This window comes from Ictidomys tridecemlineatus, chromosome 6 (genome assembly GCF_052094955.1).
Source record: "Ictidomys tridecemlineatus isolate mIctTri1 chromosome 6, mIctTri1.hap1, whole genome shotgun sequence".
NCBI lineage: Eukaryota > Metazoa > Chordata > Mammalia > Rodentia > Sciuridae > Ictidomys > Ictidomys tridecemlineatus.
The window spans coordinates 119247545-119259351 of NC_135482.1; the positions used below are offsets into that span (position 1 = coordinate 119247545).

The 11807-nt window shown below is 35.7% G+C and overlaps 1 long non-coding RNA gene across 1 annotated transcript; it reads right to left on the reverse strand.

Moving 5' to 3' along the window:
* Nucleotides 1-1789: 1789 nt before the first annotated feature.
* On the reverse strand, nt 1790-6157 carry LOC144378405 (uncharacterized). Its single transcript, XR_013440058.1, has 3 exons — nt 5046-6157; nt 3605-3698; nt 1790-2538 (listed from the first exon to the last, which is right to left on the reverse strand). It is a non-coding gene; the product is annotated as an uncharacterized LOC144378405 (long non-coding RNA).
* Nucleotides 6158-11807: the final 5650 nt, after the last annotated feature.

An 11807-nucleotide genomic window follows, 5' to 3' on the forward strand; every position in this document is an offset into this window, starting at 1 on the left:
CCATCTACAACTATAAACAAACAAACAAACAAACCAATAAGTAAATAAATAGAAATGTGGAGCAAGTGCTAAGGATGTAACATAGTGGAAGTTCACTGGTCCAGCATGTGTGAGGCCCTGGGTTCCATCCCCAGCACTGAAAAAAAAAAAATCTGGAGTGGAGTAGGCAGGAGAGAGATTGGAGAAAATAAAAAAGAACAATGAGCTGAAATGGGAATAGTAAGCAACAATCAAAGTTGTAAGATAGATTTTGCCCTGGAGGCAGCATTGCCTCCTGAAACCGAATAGAAAGTAAAAGAATTAAACCTTGAACTTCCTCAATGAGAGAGAATCTCAAAGGGAAAATTATAATTGAAGTATAAAAGAAAATTCCACCTGAAAAAAAATAATTCATGAACAAATCTGGAAAAAAAAATAATCCAGAAGTATAACACAGAGAGCTATGGAAATAATCATTCTAAGAGTAGACTTCCAGGTAACTTAGACAATGGTGGCCACCTACAGCTGAATCTCCCTACATGTCCTTTAGCAAATGGTGAAGTTCAACAAGGACAATTAAAATAGCTTATTCTATCAGCTGAACTATAAGACAGAATCTTATAAACTTTGAATTACCTCTATGTAGAAAAATGATAGGCAATTTCTAGGGAAGACATCTCTCAAGTTCCCACCACGAGCCTTTGTGGGAAGCTAGGGAGGTCTCCATGGAAGAGGAAAGAAAGGAAGAAGGGCTTAGGATTTACTTAAAAGCACCACAAGAAAGAAAACTCTGTCCCAAGAGTGAGAATACTAGAAAACAGTCATAGTGCCTCAGAGCACTGACTATAGAAAAGAGATTTTAAAATGTGTAACAGTCACAGAAAAGCCTCAGTTCTGGAGAGAGGGCTGGAAGTGAAGAAACTTAAAAGGCAAACAAGGTCCTTTGTGGAGACTTTGTGATGAAGAACAAATAAACTAAAGGAGGAACTTAGAATCCTTAAACACAAAGGAGAGCCAACAGCTGACACAGGGCTCAAGCCTCCCTTTCAACTTTAAAAATAAAGTTAAAAAAAATAAAGTCATCCAGTAAAAGATAACCATTTCTTACATATTCATGTGCTACTTCAACAGCAGAGTATTCTCTTGAACTAAGAACTTCTATACTTGGTCATTCACAAAGATGGATACAACAATCCCTCTTAGCATCTACACATGCCCTCTAATAATGTGATTTAAGCACTCTCCTACACTTCAATCTGGACTAATTACATGATTTCCTTTGATTAATAATATGCAATGGAAGTGATTCTGTGTGATGTGAAACAGCAGTTCTCACTGTTTCCACTTCCTAAGACACCACCTTGAACTATGTAGACTAAGAGGCCATGAGAGGCCAAGCTGGGCAATCCAACGTAGCCCAATTCCCAGCCACCCGCCTGCTAAACACAGCTGCATTGATGAATACTGGTAAGACAACTAAACATCCACCCAGCCAAAACACATGTATAAGCCATTAGTTTTTGTTTTAAGCCAATAATTTGTATGGTGGTTTATTATAGTATTAAAATAGATAACTGATAGCACACCATAACCAAATAACCTTGCCTTTAAAATTCATAAACAAACTAATTAGAACAAATAAAAGTAAATAAATAAGATGCATAAACAGTCTTCTATACAAAACTCCTAAAAAATAGAAAATAAGAGAGTATTTCAACTGATACTTGATGAACTGCCCCCACCTCAATAAGTAGCAGAAGAAAATTCTAATATTATACTTCAAACAAAATTAAATATCCTTAAATAAGTCTTTAGGTATTAAAAACTTTAATAAAATAGTTACAAAATGACCCCCAATAGAAAGAAATGAAATGAAAATTTTATTAAAATGAGGGGAAATTAGAGCAAAAGACAAAATCATAAGAGAAATGAAGATTAAATTAGCTACCAGGTAACATTAATCACCTTTATAAAGCAGGAAACTATAGGAGATGTCAGGAGATATAGATTCAACCACATTAATCGTAGATTTTCAGATACCATTCTTACTACAGGTTAGGTGAACTGTGTTAGGTGCAGGGCAAGCCAAACTAAGTTGTCAGCAGGGCAAGCTGGACGAATGTTAGCTGCAGGATAACCTGGGCACTCAAACCCCCCTCTGTCTGGTCCTTTATCACCTGTTTGCGTCAAGTCTGAACACTCAGCCCCACTCAAGGCTGAACACTTGACCCCCACATCTGACCCCTGCCCCATCTGCCTGAAGGTAGAAGATGACACCCTATATGATCCTGTTTGACACTGCTGTATGATCCAATCACTGTACACCAACAAGGCAACTTGCCAGCCCAAAGACCCCATTAGATTTTGGCTATAAAAAACCCCTCCTGCCGGGCCCCACTCTCTTGTTCTCTTTCTCTCTCTCTCTCTCTCTCTCTCTCTCTCTCTCTCTCTCTCTCTCTCTTCTCTTCTCTTCTCTTCTCTTCTCTTCTCTTCTCTTCTCTTCTTTCTCACTGCTGCAATAAGGATCTCTTGGTGGCTCTGAGTGTTGTGGTCACTTTCCTTTCAAAGTGAACAAAAAGTAATGATAATAAGAACTTAAAGACTATAATTGTAAAGTAGGACTTGTAGACCTAACACATTGAAAATAAAGACTATACCTTCTTTTCAACTACTCATGCAACAGTCATGAAAAGTGATCACATACTAGGTAACAAAGAAAGCATCAGAGGGTTAGGAATGCAGTTCAGTGGTAGAGCACTTGCCTAGCATGCACAAGTCTAGGGTTCAATAATCCTCAGTCCTCCCACACACAACACAAGAGCATCAGTAAATTCCACAAAATATTAAAAACAACATTCTGATCACAATGTAAAAAAAAACTATTAATTAATACTATCATGTGGATCTTAAGTGACCCCCGGAAGTACATGTGTTCAAGGGTTAGTTCCCAGCTAGTGGCACTATTAAGAGATGGTATGGTCTTTAGGAGGTCAGGCCTCCTAAGTGAAAGATAGATCTTCTTTTTAATATTTATATTAAGATATTGTAAAATTTTCAAAGCCAGTAACAGAATCTTTTTGTATATTTATTTAATGCATAGCAAAGAAATACATATTACAGTATTATTGAAATATGGGCATAGACTAATTATGTATTTATGGGTTAAAAACAATACATTCATTTTGAAGAATAAACATTTAATGTAAATAACATTTTGGTTAAAATAAATATCATGGTAAATGTTAACGGCAACACCTGAAGTATATGAAGGAAGGTAGGTCTTTGGAGGCAGGCCCTTGATGAGTATATTGGAACCCTGACCCCTTCTCTCTTTTTGCTTCCTGGCTGCTACAAGGTAAGCAGCTTTGGTCCATCACACATTCTGGCTGTGATGTACTACTTCTCCACAGCCCCAAAGCAATGCAGTCAAGCAACCTTGGACTGAGAAATTGAACATGAGCCAAAATAAACCTTTCCTCCTTTGCTTTATCTGTTTGTTTTTCATAGTAATAGAAAGCTGATGAACACAGTAACACAGTTTTTAAAAAGAAAAACACTTCAGTTTAGTTGTAGTACTAAAAATGACCCTGAAAGCTAACATACACAAGGAGAATCTTTTTATTACCTGTGATGCCAAATGCACAGAGGTTAAGAGCACAGGATCCCCCGCCCCCTTATCAACTCTGTGAACTGAGGCAATTGCTCAACTTTTTCTTCATCTATAAAGGAAAGTGAATAGTATTAAATTAAATCATGGAGCGTATGCTTGCTTATTGAGGACACCCAATCATTAGTTATAAATTCTGGTTTATATGCATTGAAAATTATAGATTTGATAGAATCAAGAGTTAGGCACTTTTTATAGGTATAGGAAAATTTTATTCTGAAAAACAGAACTCAAACTAAAACTAAAGTCTATGAAGTTTAGAATTTGCATGGCCGGCCACTCATAATGTTCTAATTTACATCAAAATCTTGATGAGTCCCTAAAAAGATCTTTCCATTGTTTTGGGCTAGTCCACAGAACAAGCTGGCAGTTTAATTATCATATCTCAGTGAAATTGTGGAGATGACATTCATCAGGCCTGCTGGGATCGAAACATGAATGTGTTTCCTTTGAAAGCTTTATCATGAAATTGAACTAACCTGGCACAGCCAATAAACTGCAATCAGATAGTGTGCTTGGGAGAAAGTGTGTGTGTGAGTGTGCATTTGTGTATTTCTTCTTTAAAAAGTCTTGGCAGGTTGTATTTTTAAAAAGACCCTTCCTTTAGAAATTTAAAACTTTCTATTTAACAACTTTGGGGTGAAAAAAATTGTTTAAATTACAAAACTCCTAAATAATAAAAGTAATAAAAAAATCAACATCTATGAGGTACTTTTAAAGATATGTTAAAATTTATATACTTATATAATTGTATCAGTAAAAATGAAATAATTAAAAGAAACTGTCTAGTCAAGTGTCATATGAGACAGACCAAAAATATAAGACTATAAAAATGGAAAGCAAAAGAATAGAAAAGTTGCACTGGGCCCAGTAGCACACCCCTGTAATCCTGGTAACTCGGGAGGCTGAGGCAGGAGGTTCATGAGTTCAAAGCCAGCCTCAGGAAAAAGCAAGGTGCTAAGCAACTCAGTGAGACTATGTCTCTAAATAAAATACAAAAAAGGGCTAGGGATGTCACTCAGTTGTCAAGTGCCCCTGAGTTCAATCCCTGGTACAAAAAAAAAAAAAATGGAAAAGTCATACTATGCGGATATTAACAACAAAAAACAAACAACAACAACAAAAAAAACAGGAACTACTATGTTCATGAGACAAAAATAAATAAAAAGTAGTACTAGGAAAAAATAGGGTTTTTCCTATTGATAAAAAAGATTTGTTCAGCTAACTAAATAGCCTTCATATGTAAAACTAAAAATTGAAATTAATTCCGTATGAAATTGACAGATACTTCAATATCGTATCAAAGCACCTGCCTCAATTATTGACAGCACAACGCAGCAGTTAAGACCTTTTCTCTGCAGACAGAATGCCAGGTATAACTTTTTATTTTGTTACTTACTTGCATTGTGATCTTGGAAAGATTAATTCATTCTGATTTCTCATCTGAAAAACAGTGATAATCATAGTATTCACCTCATTGGATAGCTATGATAATTACCTAATAATTAACGTAAACAGTCCGAAATGAACTGTCAGCTATTTCATTGTTGATAGGATAAGAGAACCAAAAACCAAACCAAACTCAGCTGGTGAAGATGTAAATGATTTGAACAAAACAGTTTAAAGTTCGCTTTTCTTTCTTTCTTTCTTTCCTTCTTCTCTTTCTTTCTTTCTTTCTTTCCTTCTTCTTCTTCTTCTCCTTCTCCTTCTCCTCTTCTTCTTCTTTTCTCTCCCCACCCCCTCTCTCTCATTTGGTACCAGAGACTGAAACTTCAGGTACTCAAGGGTACTTAACCACCAAGCCACATCCCCAGACCTTTTTTGTATTTGATTTAGAGCAGGGTTTCACTGAGTTGTTTAGGGCCTTGCTAAGTTGCTGAGGCTGGCTTTGAACTCTTGATTCTGCTACCTCAGTCTCCTGAGGGCTGGTCTTTTTTTTTTTTTTCCTTGCAATGCTGAGGATCAAACCCAGGATCTTGCCCTTGTTAGACAAAACACTAACATTCCAAATTTGAGTTTTAATAGGAATCAATACCTGCACTCAACAGAGAATAAATATACTTTTATAATTTATTCTAATTAGTTGTACAGGACAGTAGAATGCATTTTGACACTTGTACACAAATGGAGCACAACTTCACCCACCTCTGGCTGTACATGGTACAGAGTCATACCGGTTTTGTAATCATATGTATACATAGGATAATAATACCCGTCTCATTTCACCATCCCTTCCACCCCCACACCCTCTCCCCTCTCCTCACTCTCCTCAGCCCAATCCAAAGTTCTTCTCTCCCCTCCCTCCAATTACAGATCAGCATCCGCTTCTCAGAGAAAATATTCAGCCTTTTTGGGGTTTGGCTTATTTTGCTTATCATGACATTCTCCAGTTCCATTCATTTACCTGCAAATGCCATATTTCATTCTTCTTTAAAGCTGAATAATTAGAGAATAACTATGATTTTTAAGCACATACAGCACATTATAAAAATGGAACAAGTTCTTAATCAAAAAATAACTCTCAAAAACTTCTAAAAAGTAATAGAACATATTCTCAGACAATTAACCTGTTATAAATCAATAACAAAATTAAATATAGGAATTTAAAGAATATGGTTGGTAATGTAGAGATTCCCTTTCTAAACTCAAGAACCAAAGAAGAAATCATGATGTAAATTAACATTCAGAACTTAAAAAAATAAAAGTAATTATCAAAACTAGTGGTATAATGCTAAATTGATACAAGGAAGTAAATGTAAAGACCTGTGTTTATGCTAGAAAAAAAAAAGAAAAAGAAACTCCCCAAAATAATTAAATAAATGTCCATTTTAGATATTAGGAAAAGAATAACAGAATAAACCTCAAAGAGATAGAAAATAATAAATATGAAGATAAAAATTAATTAAATAGAAAAAAGATATATTACAGAGGTTCAACAAAGTCAAAAGTTTCTTCTTTTAAGAAATACAAATGGCCAACAAATATATGAAAAATGGCCAACAAATATAAGAAAAAAAATGTTCAACATCATTAGCAATTAGGGAAAAGCAAATCAAAACTAACTGAGATTTCATCTCACACCAGTCAGAATGGGAGTATCAAAGAATACAAATAATAAACTGGGCATGGTGGCGCATGCTTGTCATCCCAGTAGCTTGGGAGACTGAGGCAGGAGGATTGCAAGTTCAAAGCCAGCCTTAGCAAAAGGGAGGGGTTAAGCAATTCAGTGAGACCCTGTCTGTAAATAAAATACAAAATAGGGCTGGGGATGTGGCCCCTGAGTTAAATCTCTGGTACCCTGCCCCCCCCCAAAAAAAACCAAGAATACAAATAATAATAAATGCTAGAGAGGTTGTAGAAGAAAGGACCACTTTTACACTGTTGGCAGGACAGTAAATTAAAACAACTACTATGGAAATCAGTATGGAGGCTCCTCAAAAGAATAGCATGGAACCACCACATGACCCAGTTATACCATTCCTCAGTATTTATCCTGAAGAATTAAAGTTACAACAATTACTAATTGTGCATTATGTAAAATTGTGGATGTATAACCGACGTAATTCTGCAATCTGCATTTGGGGTAAAATTGGGAGTTCATAACCCACTTCAATCTAATGTATGAAATATGATATGTCAAGAGCTTTGTAATGTTGTGAACAACCAATAAAAAAATAAAAAATTAAAAAATAAATAAAAAAATAAAGTTGACAAAAGAAAAAAAAAAAAGTTGCCAGTCCTGGTGGCACACACCTGTAATCCCAGTGGTTCCAGAGGCTAAGGCAGAAATATCGTGAACTTAAAGCCAGCCTCAGAAATTTAGCAAGGCCCTAAGCAACTTATAAGACCCTGTTTCTAAATAAAATACAAAAATAGAGGCTAGTGATGTGGCTCAGTGGTTGAGTGTCCTGGGTTCATTCTCTTGTACCAAAAATAAATAAATAAATAAAAATGAAGAATTAAAGTCATCATACTACAGTGGTACATGAATGCATACCTATGTTTATAGTAGCACAATTCGCAATAGCCAAACTATGAATGGCAAATTCAAGTCTAAGTTCTGCAACATATCCACATCCTGTCTCAAAATAAAAAATAAAAAGAACAAGGTAAAGCAAAACTGAGTTCAATTCCCTATATTGCAAAACCAAAATGAAACAACAACAACAACAAAAATAACTACAGAGTTATAGGAATACAATCAGCATGGTACTGGCATAAAACAGACACAGAATTGGATAGGATGAATAAGATAGGATAGGAGGAGCCAGAAATAAACCCAATGCATCTACAGTCATCGGATTCTCAATAAAGGTACCATTGGAGAAAAAGTACCTTGGAGAAAAGACAGCCTTTTCAGCAAAGGGTGCTGGCAAAACTAGGTAACCATACATAGGAGACTGAAACTAGATCTCCATCTCTCATCCTGTACAAAAATTAAATAAAAAATTGATCAAAGACCTTAATGTGAGTTCTATAGCCTTGAAATTAGTAGAGTAAAATGTAAGGGAAACGCTTCAAGATATAGGCACAGAGGCTGGAGTTTTAGCTCAGTGGAAGAGCACTCACCTAATGTGTGAGGCACTGGATTCCAGTCTCAGCATCACATATAAATAAATAAAATAAACGTCCATCAACAACTAAAAAATATTTTTTAAAAAAAGATATAGGCACAGGCAAAGATTTCCTAAATAGGTCTCTAATAGCTCAGAAAATAAATCAAGGATTGATAAATGGAATTGTATCAAATCAAAAAGTTCCTGCATAGTCCAGGAAACTATCAACAGAACAAAGAAGCACCCTACAAAAGAGAAGGAAAAAACTTTGCTAATTATTCATCTGACAGAGAATAAATATCTAGAATATATAAATAACTCTAAAAACTTAATATCAAAAGAACTAATAATCTGATAAACAATGATCAAATGATTTGAACAGACACCTTTCAAAAGAGGTACAAATGACCAAGAAATAAACAGGAAAAAAATCCTGAACATCTTCAGCTACAGGGAAGTGCAAATCAAAACTACATTCAAATTTCACCTCATTCCAGTCAGAAAGGCTATTATTTTTTAAAAATGCTGGTGTGGGTTTGGAGAAAAAGAAATCTTTATTCACTGTTGGTTATGATGTAAATTAGTGAGCCACTATGGAAAACAGTATGGAGGTTCCTTAAAAAACTATATGACCCAGCAATGCCACTCCACATTCAAAGAAAATTAAGTCATTGTTATAATTTGGATATGCTTATATGTGAGACAATAAGCTGGTCTCAAAAGCTTATATGTGAGACAATACAGCAATGTTCAGGGGTGAAATATCAGACCATGAGAGTGTGGCCTAACCAGTAGATTAATCCACTGATGTAGAATAAGTGGGTGGTAACTGTAAGCAAGTAAAGTTTAGCTGAAGGAAGTAGGTCACTGGGGTATGCCTTTGAGGGTTTATATTTTGTCCCCGGTGGACAGAGCTCTCTCTCTTTCTGCTTCCTGGCTGTCATGAACTTCCTGGCTGTCCTGAACTCTCCTCTGCCACATTCTTCTGTCATGATGCTCTGCTTCACCCCAGATGTAGAACTATGGAGTTGGCAGACCATGGACTAAACCTCTGAAACTGTGAGGCAAAACAAACTTTTTCTCCTCTAAGTTGTTTTTGGCACATCTTTTAGTCACAATAACACAAAGCTGACTAAAATAGCATACAAAAGAGATACCTGCATACCTATCTTTATTGTGACATTATTCACAATAGGTAAATAATGGAAATGGCCTAGGTACCTATCAACAGATGAATGGATAAGGAAAATGTGATATATATATAACCAATGGAATATTAATCAGCCATAAAGAAGAATGAAATCATGTCATTTGCAGGAAAATAGATGAAACTGAAGGTCATCATGTTAAGTGAAATAAGTATTTTCATGTTTTCTCTCATCTGTGGAAACTAAAAAATAATGAAAGATGGATTGAAAATAGAAGAAGGACCATTAGGGAAGGGAAAGGCAACTGGGTGGAGGGAAGGGGAGGAGAAGAGTGGGTGGTAGGGTGATATATGCATGTATGAAAATGTCACAGTGAAACCCAATATTGTTAGGATTAATATGAGTTAATATTTGTAATTTTATATATAATTATAATAATTACAGGGTATCATTCTTTCTTGACTTCCATTTTGTTCCTATCATTTTTTTTTCCTCATGTTTTAGTTCTTATGTTCTCAGTTCATGATAGTTCCCACTGGACACTAATTCTCTTGGCAAATAGCTCCTTGATTCAACAGGTTCGGCAGTGTGGTGATTGAAATTCTAGATTCTTTGCAGTTTTGCCACAGTAACATATGTGACATATTCTTCCTTTCAGAATGATATTCACTCCCGTAATGTCCTACTTGTGGATTTCCATTATGCAGCTAAAGAAGCAGTTCCATGTTTCCACAAAGGCCTAGGGAACTCTACAGTGTCTCTTTTCTCCACTCTGGTGATTACTAACAGATGACTAGTCTGGTTGAAATCTCTCTCCCCCTCCCACCCTCCTCTACCTCTTCTACCTCCTCTGCATCTGTTACGTCTATATACCTTTTACTGAATTTATTTTCACAACTTACTTATGAATTGTGAACCACGTTTTGAAAAAAACTTTCCCAAAAGAACTTCTTATATGATGTGTCAGGAAGCGCATGCAAAAATGTTCATGACAGGGGCTGGGGATGTGGCTCAAGTGGTAGCGCGCTCGCCTGGCATACGTGCGGCCCAGGTTGGATCCTCAGCACCACATACAAACAAAGATGTTGTGTCTGCCGAGAACTAAAAAATAAATATTAAAAAATTCTCTCTCTCTAAAAAAAAATGTTCATGACAACTATTTGTCCATAATAGAAAACAATGTAGAATCAATAGTGTTCACCTTCGGGAGAAGGGATAATTAAGTATTCACATAATGGATGATTTACATGGCAGTGAAAATCAATGAGCTATACATATACAACAGCATAGATGAATATTGAAAATATAATATTGAGTGAGACTATAGGTAATATGTAAAAAGACTATGTATAATATACCATTTTAAAAATATATTTTTTAGTTATAGATGGATACAATATCTTTATTTTGTTTATTCATTTTTATGTGGTGCTGAGGATGGAACCCAGTGCCTCACATGAGAGAGGCAAGCACTCTGTCACTGAGCCACAACTCCAGCCCCTAATATACCATTTTTAAAAAATATTTTCTTAGTTGTAGATGGGCACAATATTTTTATTTATTTATTTATTTTTATGTGGTGCTGAGGATTGAACCCAGTGCCTCACATGTGTGAGGCAAGCACTCTACCACTGAGCCACAATCCCAGCCCATTAATATATCATTTTTATAAGGCTAAAAATCAAATAAAATGAAATGTTTAGGGAAATATGCATATGTGATACAGCTATTTTTAAAACGGCAAGGTGTTATAGTTTGGATATGTGGTGTCCCCCAAAGTTCATAAATAGACAATGCAAGAATTTTCAGAGATGAAATGATTAAATTATGAAAGGTGTGACCTAATCAGTTATTAATCCACTGATATGGATTATAACTGTAGGCAGGTAGGGTGTGACTGAAGGAGATGGGTTACTGGGAGTGTGCCTTTGAGGTTTATATTCTGCCCTGGTGAGCACAGCTAGGAAGTGCTCTCTCTCTTCCTGATTGCCACATCCTGAGAGCTTTCTTCTGCCATGATGTTCATGATGCCTCACCCCAGGACCCAGACCCATCAGGCCATCTATGGACTGAGACCATGACCTTTTCTTGAGCCAAAAGAACTTTTTTCTTCTCTACGTTATTCTTATCAGGAGTTTGGGTGACAGCAGCGAGAAACATGACTCAAACACAAAGAAAAGATGAGAACAAAATTTAGGATAGTGGCTACTTCTGTGGGGATCCAGAGGTAGGGGATTGGATAAGAAGGCAAAGGGAGCTCCAACAACAATGTACGTGTTTTAGCTTCTAAATTGAGTAGTGATTTTGTAAGTATTTATCATTATTCCTCATAATTTATAACTATTGTATTATGCTTATACTTATTTCTTATAAGGTTCTTATTATATATATTTGCTATAATTACTCAGTATGCCTGTGCTTATTTTATTATTATCGCATATAACTTAAACTTCCTTT